This window comes from Simochromis diagramma, unplaced genomic scaffold (assembly GCF_900408965.1).
Source record: "Simochromis diagramma unplaced genomic scaffold, fSimDia1.1 OVJJ01000602.1, whole genome shotgun sequence".
In the NCBI taxonomy this organism is placed as follows: domain Eukaryota; kingdom Metazoa; phylum Chordata; class Actinopteri; order Cichliformes; family Cichlidae; genus Simochromis; species Simochromis diagramma.
Window position 1 is genome coordinate 3,204,951 of NW_024387040.1, and position 17,810 is coordinate 3,222,760.

The 17,810-nt window shown below is 43.4% G+C and overlaps 1 long non-coding RNA gene across 1 annotated transcript; it reads left to right on the top strand.

The window, feature by feature from the left end:
• The first annotated feature begins 511 nt into the window (after nucleotides 1-511).
• Nucleotides 512-17,749, top strand: LOC120741264. The gene is made up of 3 exons (XR_005697584.1): nucleotides 512-2,432; nucleotides 9,872-9,876; nucleotides 17,737-17,749. It is a non-coding gene; the product is annotated as an uncharacterized LOC120741264 (long non-coding RNA).
• The last annotated feature ends 61 nt before the right edge of the window (nucleotides 17,750-17,810 follow it).

Genomic DNA, 17,810 nt, shown 5'->3' on the forward strand with positions numbered 1-17,810 from the left:
GTGGAGCACTCGCATGCTAATACGAGAGTGACTACAAGCGGCTGAGTCAAGCTGGAACTCAGGAGGTTGAGAGTACGTGTGAGTAAGAGGCAAGAAAGATGTTTTGGTCATTTCCCAGGAGAGGAAGAGTTGTGGAATAAAAGGGGGCACATGAAAAGATAGCAAGGGTGAGAGAAAGAGAGAGAGAAGAGCCGGCCAGCTGTGAAAGACTGCAGTCATTCCTCACTCTGAGCTCCATACCTGCAGACTCAATGAGCCATCCCACGCTGCAGCAGGGCCAAAGCCGTGTGATTTCTCAGGCTTACTCAGCCTTACTGTGCCCCTGCAGCAGCAGCATCTAGGGCCTTGTAGTGCCAAGACTCCACAAAGTCTACTTCCCCCGCCACGCTTCATGGGAGGAAGGATTGGACGATGATGCCGTTACTGTCAGAGTGTCAGAGGAAGTATGTATGCGACGGGGCAAAGGGCTCTCCGTGAGGTGTCAGACTCAGTAAAATTATTAAGGGCTTTAAGTTTCTGTAGGCTGCTATTTTATTCAGCTCCTTACACATTATTAGTCATGCTAACATCATGCTGTAGGGATGACGATATTGATCTGTCAGCCCACCGCTTGGTTCAGACTTGAAATAGCTCATAAGAATACTGGATGGATTGCTATGAATAGAAGCGCATACACCCAGAGTACCCAGAGGGTGAATCTCAATGCCTTTAGTGATCCACTGACCTTTTCTAGCGCCACCAGGAGGTTAGTTTTTACTGATTCTGTGAATTCTCTTAGCAGAGGAGAAATATTAGCCTAGAGTTGGTGAAGACGTTCCAAGACGATCAGTTCAGCGGGTGACCCCTCGAGAACATGTATTAAATGAAATTTGCTGACATTTACGTTCTCATCAGATGAATTAAAGCATCCCTGGTGATCATTTTCACTTCCCACATAGTACCACCATCAGACGAAAAGGTTTTACTGGTGCAGTAGTTTGGTTTCAGACTGAATGCTTGCAAAAATAATGACTTTACTTTTTAGTACCGGCAAATATTATCATGTTAACAAGCTAAATTTAGACGTTAGCATTGTCACTTGGAGTGTTTTTGAAATTATGACCAAGGAGGGAGGTTTTGCCACTGGCTTTATGAAGTACTTTCTATTCATCTCTTGCAGTGCACCTTCATTTTTATTCAGCTGTTTAAGCCATCTTAAACAGAGTACCACCCCTAAGCAGTTTTAGCTTGGGTAACCCTCCTCTTTTAAAACATGCCTCTTTATACTGGCTCTTTATTGTCTAAATACCCATCATTCCTCTTATGGAAGGCCTTTAGCCTTATTGTCTGATGGTGCTACGCATGAAAAACTACAAGGTATAAGCATGCTGATGTTAGCAATTAGCTCCAAACGCTACCACCGTCGCATTAACATTAGCATGGTTGAAACAAGTTGTGACTGAGGTAAATATAGTGCTCCCCTGATTGAGCTTTATACTCTGTTTTCTCACTTATAACATCATTATGAACGTTTACTCCATCTTTATCTGACCCTCGTAGTTCTGCCCTGGTCTCATCGGCCTGCTACAATGCAGTGCAGCGGTATGATGGAGTGTTTATAAGAGCCAAATCCGTCCAAAGGTAGTGAATGAATGAACTTGGTGAGATAATGAAATGCAGCGCCAGAGTCCAAGAGGGTCATCCTTCTCGCTCTCTGCTGAGGTTCTGGCTGGCTGTATTTGTCTTTGTCCTCCCCTCTATGGCCCATGATGGATAGCAAAAAGAATAAGGCTGATACTGAAAGTTTTTTTTTCTTCCCTATTCTTCTTTTTTTTAGTATCCTTTCTTTTTTTTCTCCTCCTCCATCACCATTAGTGAGGTGGCAAAGTTAAGGGCTGGAGAGATGAACTCTGTGAAATTCAATCATGGGAATTGAAGGTTTGGAGGCACGAGGTCTTGGCCCCATGGGCAGTTTGGAGATTGCTTCAGATTAATTAATGTCAAAATGGAGAGACCGAGGCCGTAGAGAACAATTATATATGTGACTGGTGGACACGATGTTTGCCATTCCCACTAGAGAGAGCAATGTGCTGATTTTTGTCTGTCTTAAGAAGGTATTTTATTCCCAGTCAGTAATTTTGAAGACCCAAAGGCAATTTAAGTGGAGATAGACTAGGGAAAGCTACCCATGGCTAAATGGATAGAAAAATAAAGCCACTTATGTAAGTACTAAAGGCGCGTATAATCCGGAGAAGCCACAGTGGGGAAAACTACCGCCATCTCCCGTGCATTGTAATCTTCTGAAGGCAGACGTGGAGTTAAAAGGGGAATAACGCGCAGTTAAAAATTCAGATTTCATTTGTAATGACTTGGTAACCCCTTAGCAGTCGGACGTACCGCCCACGGTACGTCCGACTCCTAACCCTTTTAGGCAAAATTTGTAGGACTGCTAAGTCTGTGCAGTGGGATCACCCTATAGTCTCTACCATGTGTGCGCAAAACTTTCTGTGGTCATCTTTAAACGTACATCGTCGTCTGCAGTCAGAGCCACTCCTCCAGCTTTTTCCACCACATTTTTAGGTGATGTTTACTTAGGCAGTGCTACCTCAGATTAAGCAGACAAATGCACTGTACGCTGCTGCTTCAGGGCCTCGTGGGACCAGAGTGATTCTTCACCAATACTGACCGAACCGTCTCCGGAAACTGGAATAAATCCTCCAATTTCTAACTCGGCAGAAGCAATTTGTTTCTTTCAACGCTATCTTGTATTTCAGGGTGACTTCACTGGCCTCTCACTGCATGGTGCTGTCTGTTCTCTCAATGCACACATCCATCCAAGCATGGCTACGCACCGACTCAGGGTGCAGGCATCGCACAGTTATATTACATACATAAACACGACACGTTTATAGTCGTGCACATATTTTCAGGTGTCCCCGATATGCTTTCTGCCTTTGTGCAGGTTTGTGTGACCGTGATGCACTCCAAGCAGGTATGCACAGGAAACCGAGATTGGTCTTCTCGCTACAGTGCATTTTTTTCCTGTTTTTTTATCTCCAGAGTTTAGGAAACATGATTTATGTGTCTGCAGAGGAAACATAAAAATCCAAAAAGTATGTCAGGCTTTTCACAGTTTGCTGGACTAAACGTTAAACACAGACTGAGGAAATTGAAAAGATTTGGAAGAGATGTTTAAGTTGCCCTAAAATATGCACGCTTACGGTGAATGAAACACATCACTGTCTTTGCCTATTACAGAGCTGATATCTGCATCTTCAGCCAACTCTGACTTTCATAAACTGGCCCATTAAAGAAGAGAAAATAACCAGCAAGGCTGACAACAGCGACCAAAACTGGCTTTAACCGATAATAATCAAAGTCATTACTGGGATATTATCGTGTCTTATTATTCTCAGCAATAAAGATCCTGTATTTTTTTTATAATGAGCCTGCAATATGGCAGGGGAACTCATTAGAAAGGAGGCATTACTGGAAATTCAGACGTCCATCATCTCTTGTAGGAGCTTGCTCATAACAATGAACTTTTTTTGACAGGCAAAGGGGTTTTTGGGTAATTGTTTTTACCCCACATTGGACAAACAAAATCATTTTAATTACTGTCAGCTTTCCATTTAGAGGTTAGAAGTCAGAGCTGCACCAGGATGTGTGTAGGAGGTAGAGTGAAATATCTATTTTTCCATTTATTAGCTGAGACGCAAGTGTAATGCTGAGATGGTGATTTAACCGTGAGCTTGTTCAGAAAGTCTTTTCTCTGAAGTTGTCTTAGGAGCTGCTTTGCCTACTGATGGGAAAAATGAGCTCGGGAGAGTCTAGCTGTCCTCGCGCAGTAGAGCCGGAGCCGTCAAAGCGGCATTATAAGATGGAAGCACTTGCTTGTTTTTAAGAAATTTAGGCCATTCGGCAAAAAGGAAAAAACTCTTTTGCTTTGGCTTTGAACATGCCCTCCCCCCAGAGTCACTTTCACCTTTTCCCATCTTTGAGGTATGCCTTTGGACAAGATGAAAGTAAATGTCTGAGCACTTCAGTCAGGCAATGCTAGATAAACTATATGGAGGAAGTTAATATGAAGTAAATGTCCCCGAAAGGAAGAATTCTAAGAACAAGAGACTACCAACGCTCTTTTGATGGTGCTGGTCAGACTGCAGCACGGTTTTGTGCTAAATAGGAAAAGAAAAAATGAAAGAATTTATATTATGTGCAAGATTATTTTTAAGACCAGTACACCCAGTGGATACTTTATTAGGTAGACCTTGCTAGTACCAGGTTGGACTCGCTTTTGTCGTCAGAACTGCTTTAATTCTTCATGGCATGGATTCAACAAAATCCTGGAAATATTCCTCAGAGATTTTGGTCCATATTGATGAGAAAGCATCACACAGTTGCTGCAGATTTGTCATTCACAGCCACAATGTGACTCTGTTCCAACGCATCCTAAAGCTGCTCTCATATCAAAGCCATTTGTGTACAGTGAATGAACTCATTGTCATGTACAAGAAAGCAGCTTGAGGTGATTTAAGCTTGCTGACATGGTGTGTTATCCTGCTGGAAGAAACCATCAGAAGATCCACTGTGGTGACACTTTGGTCATAATGGACATGGACAGCAACAATACTCAGGTAGCCTGTGACATTTAAATGATTGATGCTAAGGAGCCTGAAGTGTGCCAAGAAAATATCCCAGACACTATTACACCAGCAGCAGCTTAAGCCGCTGATGTAAGGCAGGATGGACTCGTGCTTTTGTGTTACGTCAAATTCTGATTCTGCCATCTGAATGTTGCAGCAGAAATTGAGATTCTGTCCAGGAAACTTCTTTTCAGTTTCCTGTTGCCCATATTGTGGCGAATTTTAGCTTCTGTTTCCTGTTTTTAGCTGACAGGTATGATGAAGCCTATCTGCTTTAAGGCTTGGTGACTTGGGTATCCAGAGATGCTCTTCTGCATACCTTGGTTGTAACAAGTAGTTATATGAGTTATTATTCAGGGTTCATACACCTTTTCAGGGTTAAATTCAAGCACTTTTTAAGCACTTTCAAGGTCCATTAATGCATGAAAATGCAAAAAGAATTCAATTTGCATTACAAATCATTCGTAGGTTGACTTAAACACCTTTGTTCCCCTTTTGTTAAAACATTGAAAAACGCACCACACAAAATGCTGTAAAAGGAAAAGGTTGCCTTATATGCATAAAGTGTATACACTCAAAACACACATTTCACTTAAAAATTATGATGTGCAAATGTGAACAAACCAACTAAAGAAAGATTTTCATCTCTTGTTGAAAAAAACCAACAACCCCACAAAACAAGAAAACTGCACCAAACACCACAAAAAAAATACAGCAAGGCAAATTAATAAGTCTTCCAATCAGATATCGATGCCTATTTCCTAAATGACGCGAAACATAGGAGACTTTTTTTTTTTTTTAAGTTCATTCCTAATAAAACTAACTGTAAGATGTTTAACTACATTGCTGTCTGGGCCTTTAAAGTGTTTATGCTAATAATATCATGTACACTAAAATAGACATGGACAATAACACTGACCGGGAGAGGCTTTGAACAGATGACATACTCTAAAGCATCCATCTAAAATCAGTTTATTTATTTAAACTATCATCTGTGATATTATTATATTGATTATTATATTGATATTATATATTGTTCATCTCCTTTAAATAAACAGGCAGCCTTAAAATAGGAAATATTCATAGATGAATACGTCCCTACCCTCACCTATGGCCACGAGCTGTGGGTAGTGACCGAAAGAACGAGATCGCGGATACAAGCGGCAGAAATGAGCTTCCTCCGAAGGGTGGCTGGCCTCTCCCTTAGAGATAGGGTGAGAAGTTCGGCCATCCGGGAGGGGCTCAGAGTAGAGCAGCTGCTGCTCCACATCGAAAGGAGCCAGCTGAGGTGGTTCGGGCATCTGACAAGGATGCCTCCTGGGCGCCTCCTGGGTGAGGTGTTCCGGGCATGTCCCACCGGGAGGAGGCCCCGGGGCAGACCCAGGACACGCTGGAGAGATTATATCTCTCGGCTGGCCTGGGAACTCCTTGGTATTCCCCCGGATAACTGGAGGAGGTGGCTGGGGAGAGGGAGGTCTGAGCCTCTTTGCTTAGGCTGCTGCCCCCGCGACCCGGCCTCGGATAAAGCGGATGAAGATGGATGGATGGATGGAAAACACATAAATTTGTCTATTGTCTCAGTGGCTGATAGTGCCTCACAGGCCTCAATTGAAACGGACTGACATGCAGATGTGCAAGGCAGCCCAAGGGTTGACATTTTGCTGTTAGAGAAATAAAATGACTTGCAAAGTCTGTCTCAGGGGTAGCCAACTCCAGGGCTCAAGGGCCAGTGTCCTGCAAGTTTTAGATATCACCCTGGTTCAACACACCTGAATCAAACTATTAGTTCATTATCAGGCCTCTGGAGAACTTCAAGAAATGTTGAGGAGGTAATTTTAGCTATTTGAATTAGCTGTGTTGGATCAAGGACACATCTAAAACCTGCAGGACACTGGACACACAGGACACACAGGCTTTTGAGGTTTGGCGTTGCCTACCCCTGCTCTATCTGATAAGAAAACTATTTAATCAGATAGTTATTTGTGGTGAATGAAATACAGTCACAGTTTCAAGCAGTTTTAAGCACCACATCCAAAATTCAAGCACTTTTCAAACCTTGAAAAAGCAATATTAATATCCAAACATTTCCAAGGATTTCAAGCACCCGTACGAACCCTGTACTATTACCTTCCTATCAGGTTGAAGCAGGTGTCCTCTGAAGATCAACAAGACATTTTAGCTCAAAGAACTGCTGCTCACTGGATATTTTCTTTTCACATCATCCTCTGTAAACCCTAGAGACCGCTGTGCAGGAAAATCCCAGGAGATCAGCAGTTTCCAAAATACTCAGACCAGCCCGTGTGGCACCAACAGCCATGTTCAAACTCACTTAAAAATCAGCTTTCTTTCCCATTCTGATGCTTGATCTGAACTTCAGCAGGTCATCTACGTGCCATGTGAAAAAACTCACATGGCAATGAGTTGCTGTTGTGCTGTTGCTACGTGATGGGCTGATTATGTAATTACTAGCAGTTAAACAGCCCAATAACTTCATACAGCCTATGTCTAACAAAGTGGCTGATTGAAGTGTATATTCTGTTGAGATTAGGGGAGTAACTGTAAGTGGACACTATGCTCTGTTCAATAATGAAATCATCTATGTGATCAAGCCTGGTATTCAGGAACACACTTCAAGGAAGTGAAAAACTCCCCCCGTTTCTTTTTAGTTCCTTTCTGCTTATAGAGCTTCTCTGTCTGTGTCTTCACATTGTCTGTGTCTTTATCTACCTTTCTTGCTTTGTCCTTTTATATTTTTTATTATGGCAGTTATTTTTCTTTTTCTTTTGCTCTGTGTCTTCCTGCTCTCGCAATTTTTCTGACCTGATTGTGTTCACACATTTTATGTTACCATAACAGGGATTTTTTTAAACATCGGATGGCGAGCAGCCAAAATAGGATGGCAATCAAAGAGTCCAAGAGAGCATGTGGATTAATAAAAATAAATCAACAACAATATAAATGCTAAAAATGAGTCACAGATGAGTCTTTAAAATAGTCTTGTGGCCTACAGTGGAGGAATAAAACAGTCAGTTTTGGGGAGGTAAAGTACAGCTGACCTGTCCTTTGGTGGGGTGCTCACACTGGGAGCAGCTCATTAAAACAGGGGTCACCAACCACCACATCGGTCCACGTTCTCTTTGCCATAACCCGATCCCTCTGCTGATTTCTTTGTATTCCACTTGACCAAATGCTGGGACTGATGCCCTGCTGGGGCTCACTGCTTCTGGATGTTTGGTGAAACACACTCTTCTCCATGTTTTCCTCATTACCCTTCCATGTTCTTTGCAGCACTTCCACTCTATTCTTAGTCCCGCTGTTCTGTCATTTTCTATCTGTTTTCCTCAGCAGGGGTAATTTATTACTTTAATTAAGGGAGGTGGAAATTAAAATATGTACAGGCATGTAAAACAGTGATTTTCAAAATAAATGCACCCAGAAATCCAGAAATAGCACACAAAAGCATAAAACCCCCCCAAATAAAAACACATGTAGTGATTGTCATTACAGTGGTTTCCCACATGTGTATTTATTCATGATGCTTTCACTACATCTTTGTCAGCCCATCAAGGTACGCTCTGTCTGGATGTCTCACTTGTTTCTCTGTTGCTGTTTTCAATCAGTGTTATTTTCCCTGTTTAGATTTCCTTGGTGGGACTTTTGGCTGGATTATTCTTCCCTGCAGCACCTTTTGTTGTTCACGCATAGGTTTAATTAAAAGTTGCTTTTGTTTTCTGTCTTTTTCTTTTATTGAATTGAACTTTAAAAGAACACCGCAGACAACAAAAACACTGTATTTGCATTACTCACGCAAATACATCAACAAATATTTGCCTGTAATGACCAACTAGTGGGAAAACAAGCTTCTTTATAATATCAGCTATAGCTGGAATTAGATACTTTGAGAATTTACCAGGAAGTCCTGCAGTTTTCCTTTGTTTTCTCCAGGCACAATCCATCTCTGTGTAACAGCTGAATCAGTTTCATCCTTTATTTCTGACTGTCAGCGTCATTAGGAAAATCCACAGTCTGTCAGAGGGTCGCAGCTGATATGATACTGTATATCATGATATTTTAAAATTCTTTATCAACTGTTCGCCTTCATGCTTGAAACTGAGTTGATTTGCATCTTTGCATAGATTTTGTCTGCCTCACGGTGCACAAAAATCTTACCTTGTGTTCGGTCTGAACTCGCCATATGAGGTACGATCAAAAAGGTAAAAATGAGATCAAATTTAAAAACCTTAACTGGAACTGGCTTGAGACCCATCAACATCATCTTCCCATGCACCTCCACACATCTCATCCTGACTGCTATTTCTAGACAGACCATGTTTTCACCATGGACTCAAAGCAAAGCAAACATAGTCAGATAAAGAGTCCAGACTTTCTGAACCTGATGTGCATGCCTAGAAGTGTGTCACTTTCTTTATGACCAGAGATGGGAGGGAACTCATTTCACATCAAGGGCCACATACAACCCAGTTTAATCTTAAGTGAAACTTTCCTGTTGGTGAAAGAAGAAGTTTAAGTACACACTTATTCCTTAAGATATCTGATAATAAGCAACAAGTGTCATTTCAAAAATATCTCGCAGTTTTGTCTGCATATCCCTGTGTAATGTGTAAAATTACAGAAGCTTCATTTTTTTTTTTTTTTTTTTTTGCCTGTCCCGTTTGGCTCTTTTGCCATCAGAATTATTGTCTAAAGGCAAAGAAAGATGCCCAACAGATTTACTTTACCAAATTGACCATCCCAGCCTTGCCATAATGGTCCATTTGATTCACCTTTTATTGTTTATTTTATTTTCACTTGCTGAATACGGGACAGACTTGACTGGGGGAAAGAAGGGGAGAAAGAAAGAGGGAAAGAGAAACAGCTGAGAAGAGGGACGGGGGAGAAGGGCAAAAAACAAAAACCAACAGAATGAGCAGAGAAAAAAAAGAAAAAGAGAGAAAAAAAATGCATATATCAATCACCTGGATCACCTGCTGAGAAAGAAAAAAGAAAACAAGCAGAAGAGAACAAGAGTAATAGAATAAACAACATCACAATGATATATGGGAATATGACAGTAAATACTAAATATTAAACATTATTGTGCAGCACATAAGATCAACAGAACACAGTGTGCTTTGAGGTAGGAGCCAAAAAGGGTGTAGTTTGTGGGTGTGATCACCCGTGTGTACACCTGTGAGCATGGACGCGCTTGTTTTTTTAAAAGGTTCCTTCATGTAATGATCTGCTAGAGGGTGTGGGGGGGCCACTGCCCCGTCCTCCAGGGCATGAAGCAGGTATGGAGGAGATCAAAACTCCAGACATCCAGAGGCCCCCAGAACACAAGAGACCAAGGAAGACCAACAGAGCGGCAGACGCGCCACTGTCCCAGAAAGAGCTGAGGAGAGTCCCAGATGAGGGCTCACTCAGCAGCCGCAGAGCAGAAGCCAGGGGGAGTTGCAGTGACGCGCCCGTGAGCTCCGCCGGCAGCCAGCTGTGCCTGAGTGACCGAGCCCCAGGCCGAGAGGCCGGGGGCACCCCACCTCCGAAGTGGCCCGAGCGAGCCCCAGGCTCCAGGCCCCGATAAGCGGCCGCCAAGGAGTTAGCCGGTGTGTACCTGGACGCCCATCCCCGGACACAAAGAACCACCAACGCACCGATGTCTGAGGGAGTCCGCCACTGGCAGGGGAAGTGGTGGGGGGAGATAGGCCTCCAAACCTTGGAGGGCCTGAGATGTCCCCAGAGAGGTGGCGTCTGATACCCAACCTGACATATAGACACAGACATACAGGCACACACAGACACAAACATCCGTTCCCACCCTCATGCTCTCATATGCACTTACTCCACACTCAACCAACGTGGAGACAGACATAAAGAGACGCTGTACACACGATCACACTCCCCAAGCGTACTCTAAGAACCGGGTCTAGGTACCCTTGCCCCTGGAGGGGGGAACTGCACCCAGACCCAGGTGGTGTTACCCTTTTCCCTGCAGTGGGGAGAGGCAGACCGCCCCGACTCCGCAGCAGCACGGAGGCCCCACACTCCAGACCGCAGTCGGACAGCCAACTCCTCCTCCTAGCCCCCCCGCTCCAGCAGGCCGCAGAGAATGGGGGTGAGAGAAGACTCCAAACCTCCCTCTACCCGCTCATTGTAGTGTTGATGCATGTGTGTTCTAAGGTGCATTTAAAACCCAGGAGGGCATGGAGCTACCTGCCAGAGAGCAGCAGGTAAGCACATAGTCCCTCCTGCTGGCCCTCAATGTCTACGTGTATTTAAAATTGAGAGGTGGGCAACGACGCCAGGGGTGAGGTGTACACCCTGATGGTCTTTTGGAGTCCGTGTATCGTGCCCACCCCCAAGATCCTATATGTATGTGTAATGAGAGTGTGAGTAATGTGAATGTCTAAGTTGTGGGATAAAATTGAGGCAGAGGCAGCCAGAAGGGGACAGGGGGGGGGGGGGGGGGGGTAGCCTCCTCTGCACCCTGGTGACACACCCCTACTCCAAGGCCCTGCATGTGTGGGTGGTTGTGGTGGAGCGGGAAGAGGGAGGTAGCTGGAGATGGGGAGGGAAGGAAGGGAGGGGAAAGTGACCCCTCCCTGGGGCCAGCTCCCCCGCTGACCCCAGTAGGCACCCCCATACTCCGCGACCCGCCAGGGAAAGGGGGCCCAGGCCCATCCAGACCGGGGCCCAGTGCAGCAGCGCCTCCCGGCCCCACAGAGCCCGGGACAGTCCACCCAACCCCACCACAGAGAAAACTGCACCCACCCCACCATCCACTCATCTTCCAGACTACATGAGACAATAGACGCCCAGGCTGAGATCTTCCTCCACCTCTCCTCTATCTCCCCCTCCTGCAGAGAGAGTTCCTGAAGAGAGGAAAGCTCCTGCAAGATGTGACAATCTCCCCCACCAGTTGAAGAGCCCCCCAGGTGGCTCGACGCACCGGCGGCACCTTGCGCCAGGGCCGGGCCCCCATGCACCCACCCGCCCACAACCCCGGCAACACACCAACCAGGACCCAAGCCCCCGAGGCCCGGCCAGGCCTTACAGAAGCTTCATGCCCACCTTCATTACTTTGATGTAGTATGAAAGGCCATGGGAGAGGTCGTTATCAATGGGAAAAGCAGTAAAAGTAACCAAAATACATTTAAAAGTCTAAAAATTTATGCCAACATCACATTTTTCAAAGTTGTCTAGTTGGTCGGATTGGAGTCTTTGCTGGGCCAATTTTGGCCCTCAGGCCTTATGTTTCGCACCTCTGTCTTTGACATTCATGAGATTCGCTTCTATAAGAGCCAGTTCAGCAAAGATGTCTGTTTTTATTTATTGAATTTAAATGAGATAATACTTACAGTTTGCAGGGATTAAACCAGGATTCGTCTTGCAATATTCAAAATGACATCTTTTAAAGCGATACATTGTAGCGAGAACAGCTTCAACAGCAATTAGTCATGCATCAGCTTCCTCAGCACCCAACAGTGTTCAACACCTAACGGTGACAGTTCCATATGTGAAACATTTAGCTAACTGGTGCCAGGGGATGAACAAGCAAGCGCAAACATATAGGTTCCACTACATATAAAAACCTTTTTAAAGGCATTATATCTTCATTTGAATCATGCAAGCGATCGATCAGTGAATATTAAAGGCTGTTTGGAAGAGATTTAAAGAACTAAATATCACATTTCTCCCCATTCATTAATAATTTGGCATTCATCAGATGTCTGGGAGAGTCAGCTGCAGCAATGCGGAGCTTTTAGAGACATTCTCAGTCCAGTCATTTTCAGAAATTTTCATTTGCTCTTATAAGATCAGAGTGTGTTACATTGCCCTCAGTGGTGATAACATATCAGAATTTATGTGCACAAGTCTACATTTCAAGCGGCAAAAGCTAATTATTTCTTAATTGTGTACTTGAAATCTTTCCCTCAGGAAGGCCACTGATTTCCCAAGTGTGACCTCTCAGCTGGAAAAGGCAACAAAGGAATAAACAGCCAGACTTTGGCACTTTGTCGAGCGAGGCGTGCGCTTCTCACTTCAGCAACATGTGCATTAGCATAATGGCTACATGGAGCCCCATCAAACCCTTAATTGATTGGTTAATTGCTGAGAATCCCTCAAAGGTATCCCAATGACCGACTGGTGTTGCCTTAGGGATTGTGGGGATTGGTGTCAACATTTCCCCATGTCATCGCATCCATTCGCTCTTCCTGCTACTCTTCTACAGAGCGTGAAGCATGAGATTGGATTTACAGTGTAATGGAATAAAGCACATTGTTTCTCATCTGTGGGAGCTGAGGATACAGCTGATAAAAGCCCTAACTTGCCCAGCTGGAAAGTTGATCAAAGACATTGCATACATCGAGGAAGATTTGTAGGGTTTTTTCGCCTTCTTGTTAAGCGGACTTTTTCCCAAGCATTTTCTTTTTTTAAATTTCATGGTGATGCTGTTATTGATTTGCTTTGTTGTATTATGCTGCATGCCAGAAAGCAGAGATCCAGAAGAAAAAAAAGAGGTCATCATCGTGCGATCAAAGGCTCTGATATGACAGGTGTAGTGTTTTCTCCATGAAGCTCGTAATGCAATTTGTATAGAAATAGACCTGATTAAATTCATACTCCTCGGTTTAGGTCATTGTTGTGGCAGCTGTGAAAAAGATTACTCAGCATTCATGCCATCCCAATGTGAAACTTAATCAGGAGGAATAAAATTAGCTGCGTTTTCTTTGAGATTTACAGAACGTCCATTTTTCTCTTCGACTCCCACCCTTTCATTTCAATGCACTGGCTTTTATCTCTGTGAATAGAGAGCCATTATCAGTTAATTAACTCTTATCTGCTTTCTGTTAAAATGATAACATTTTCTAGTGTCACGCCAAAGCATAATCTCCTTAAGTTACAATGTCGCAGCTCCCATCTATTGCCACAAATTTTTCCCCTTGCCCCCGAAAGCACGAGGTAAGGGCAATAGATGAGAAAGTCTATTTGTTCCAGCTGAAGTAATGTGACTGGAAGGTCAGACTAGGTGTAATTAGTCAGAATCTTAATGACTTCTTTTGCAAAACTGTCTCTCTATTTATGCTCTTGACTTTTCAGTTTGTCTTTATCAGCAGGATAATGCATAAGTTAATCACTATCTGGTTACAATGCATAGCACTTGGAAGAAGCCTGCAGGTGCCTCATTCGGGCATTCATATAATAATAACAAATGAAATCAGCATTTTAATTGCTTTTTAATGGGCTGTGCTTCCGTCCATATGAGAGTATGTATAGTCCTTTATTGGGTTCTTTGTGTAATGAAACACTTTAGTAATATACTAAACTAATCTAAAGACTGGTGTTGGGAAGAAAGAGTGTTTTCAAACAGAAGCCATCTTCTTGATTCAGAAAGGTTTACTCCAACCATTTACTTCAAGACTGAAACTGGTCAGTAGGAGGGGCGGCTTTAGCTCAGGCAACAGATTGACGCTTCTTTGGGATGTCTTGATCATCATCATCACTGAGCCTCTGGGTCATTGATGATGACCCAGGGGCTTATCATCAGTGACCCAGGCTTAATTCCTAAGCCCTTCCATATGCTGAAGTGTCCATGGGCAAGGCACTCCACACCAGGTTGAGTTGCACTGCACTGCCATCAGTATGTGGATAGGTGAAGGGGAAAGCTCGTCGTTTGGTTTTAGTACTCGTTTTGGTTTTAGCCCATTGGCGAGAGTGAATCGTAAGCTGCTGTTCTGCTCAGCTCTGCTGAGAATCATTAAAGTGATGGCTGGGACTTCCAGTCAATCAATCAATCAATCAATCAATCAATCAATCAATCAATCAATCATATTATTATCAATTTCAAAATCTTATTTGGTTTTCATATGTACCTATTTTCAGTGATATCAACTTTAATAACAGGAAATTAACTAGGCATAATTATTTTCTTTCTCTCGTTGTTGCATATTTTTCAAGTAAAGTAATATTTGACATCTGCATAACAAAACTGAACATTATGTTTTTTGTGTGCACCCCCAATATTTTTAGTGGCCCCCACGTGGCCACCCCTATGAAAAAACTCCGGAGGCGCCCCTGCTGGGGGCTGCTCATCCATGCAAACGCATGTGGTGAAGCTCCCTGTACACAGTTTTCATGCTAATGTTAATGACAGAGGAGGCATCCTGTTACAGCACTGTGCTCAAGTTATTATAGTTTTAGATTTCCATTCTAGATTTTTTTAAATTTCATTTTAATTTAGTTTTTTAGTTCAGTTTGATTTCTGTTAGTTCCCAGAGTGGGTTTGCTGATTTCAGTTTAGTTTTTTTGTTTGTGGATTTTATTCAAACTGTGAAGCGCTTTGTAACTCTGTATGTTGACAAGTGCTATACAAAGGTATTAAGCTATTATTATCATGATACCGAAGGTAATAATAGCTTGAGAAGTACAATATCACAGTCTCACCAGTCTCTGCTCAGTCTTGGTTTGGTCAAGCGTGAATACTGCGCTGCTGCTGGTTTCAGCTTCTACATTATTTCTGTTTTCTTTGTCATGTCCCACATTATGAGACCTATGGGTTTTGTTCTGTCAGCTACAGGCGCACAGCTCACACCCCCACCGCTGTCTAATATAATATTCTAAATGGATGCAAAAGGTCGAGCAAACACAGACAGGTGCTGATGAATCATATCTTTTTATCTCGTGTCTTATTAGACTGAGTATCGCACATCAGCACAGTTGGGCAACACAACCACATCAAAGACAGAGTAGGAGTGCACGCGTCCATCCTAATTAGTATGTTAGAGCGCTGATCTGTGAGTGATCTGAGAACACAGACAACACCCTCACACACACACACACACACACGCATGCACATACTTACACAGTCCTAAGCCCACCTTTAATTCCCCTCTGTTTTTACACACGTTCCATGTACACCCCTGGCAAGCATGAAAATCCTGGCACATTCAAACTCATTAAAACACATACAAGCTGATGGGTAAATATGCACACGCACAAAGTCCAGCTGGAGTTTTGTGATTTTTCCCACACACACTTAAAAATATTCCTGGTGACGGCAGAATGAGCTATCTTGGCACATGAAGTTAAATTCTGCATAGTTGATGTGAGCGGCTCTGACTGCCCGTCATCTTCGCTGCACTTGCACTTCAAGCCTGTAAGTCGTTTCTCTGAAGGGGCTCCAGTAACTCAGTAAGTATAGTTTGGCTCAAACATCAGGATTCAATTAAAATGTAAATTTTCACTAAGCTGATAAACGGGGAACAACAGTTCCTTTGGCACCAGACAGAAGGCGTCATTTTCTACAGAGGAACTTGGATTTTGTTGTTTGGGACAGCAGGTAATCACTGAGGCCCAGCAGGCTGTAGGTGAAATTAACATAAGGTCAAAGGTTGGAAGAACTCAGAGCACTGAGTAGGATTTACAGACTTCTAGACTTCTCAGTGTCTCTGCTCTTTCCCTCATTGCTTCTGTGTATTGCAGATCTATGTCTGCTCCTCTGACAGCTAAAAAAAAAAAAAGCATTCAATCTGGTCTGCACCTGCTCCTTTTTAAGTTTTTCCATAAACTACACAAGTGGAGAAGCATTGTTTGCAAGGAGCTGACACACGTCTTCAATTCATCGTAGTTTCAAAGCAAGTCAGCAATGCACGTCACGTCAAATCCAATATGCTCAAGGGCAAACCCAACACTTTGGAACAGCGAATCCCGATAAGAATTACTGCATTACTGCAAGTCAGGGAGATGTTTCCAAACAGTTTCTGCGCCCGCTCTCAGCTGAAATCTGACAGTGCTGAAGGAACGGCAGTGGGCTAGATGAATGGTTTCCTTCACAAGCCAGTGCCGGGGAGAGCTGCAGGTCCTCCAAGAAGAGAGAATCTCTCATTTTCACCTTTCCTTGTTCTGATGAAACCGGCGGTGGGTAGCCTATATGTCACAAACTCACTTGCCTGGATGACAACTTTCCTTTCGGATAACATTTCTGGGATTAAAAATGCAAAATATACCGGCTCCGGTTACTAACAAATTACCTCTGGGGAAGGCTGCACTGCTTGCACATTTTGTAAGTACTGTTAAGCACTGTGCAGCCATCAAGAAGAGGTCCTGAAGAAAGAATGATGATTATATCCAGGAGGTACAATAAATCCTTAACATAAAAAACCCTACCTTGTTGACTGCTATATCATTACACCGAGACACATGCATGTCTGCACCGAGTTCTCATCCTTCCTGCCTGACATTCAGACATCCTCACTTATCCTGTCATCACAGACAGGAGCAGGCATGTCTCTGCCCTCTAGATCATATCTATATTTGCGGGGCCAAGGAGACACAATCAACCTGCTTATCATGCTTTTGCCACCTGATGGAGATGAAAGCTGTTACGGGCAGCAATGCTTTGAAACATAAACTTATTCAGGGTGTCTTGTTTTCCTCCGCTAAATCATGACAATATAATGATAAACTGCTGGATAATCACAGGGTCTAAATATCCTTCTGGGGTATTTTCTATCTGAACAAGCAACATCAGTTCTCATAATCTCTGTGTCCAAAAGGGCAGAAGCAAATCCCAGGTTTAATGAAAAGATCAGGGTTTTTCCTGGAGATAAGCTCCCTACTCCTGTGTTCCTCTCACCCCAAATGAAGATTGAGCAAGAGCCCTGTGATTTAATAGGGGTTTCATTAACTCTTGCATGACAGACATTTTTGTTTATTAAATGATCCCATATAAGAGAAAAATGGATAGAACTCTGTTAAATGCAATAACACACGTTTGAACTTTACCTTAGTGAATCCCTGTGGGCCAGTAACTAGATCTGTCAAACAAATGTAGTAGGAAGCAGCACTGATTTGTACTGCAGTAGGAGTATAAAGTAGAACGGAACAGAAAGCACCGCAGTTTTTCACCCGCTTATTTCTCACATGGGAAGCAAACAGACATTAATGGTAAATTTGGTTCTGCGAGCCACTAAAGTACCAGAGGAACAATTTAGGTCCACACTAAGTTAAACTGCTGCTGCACAAGACTGAAAGTTGAACACATGTTTCAAGCAATGTCAAAACACACGTGCGCCGTGCTTTGGGACAGGAAATCACTTTCATTTCCAACAAGTTACAGAGGATATGCATGTCCTGCAAGGGATGGTCACTTGGCAGTTACGCAGGCAGTTATCCCGTAAATAAGTG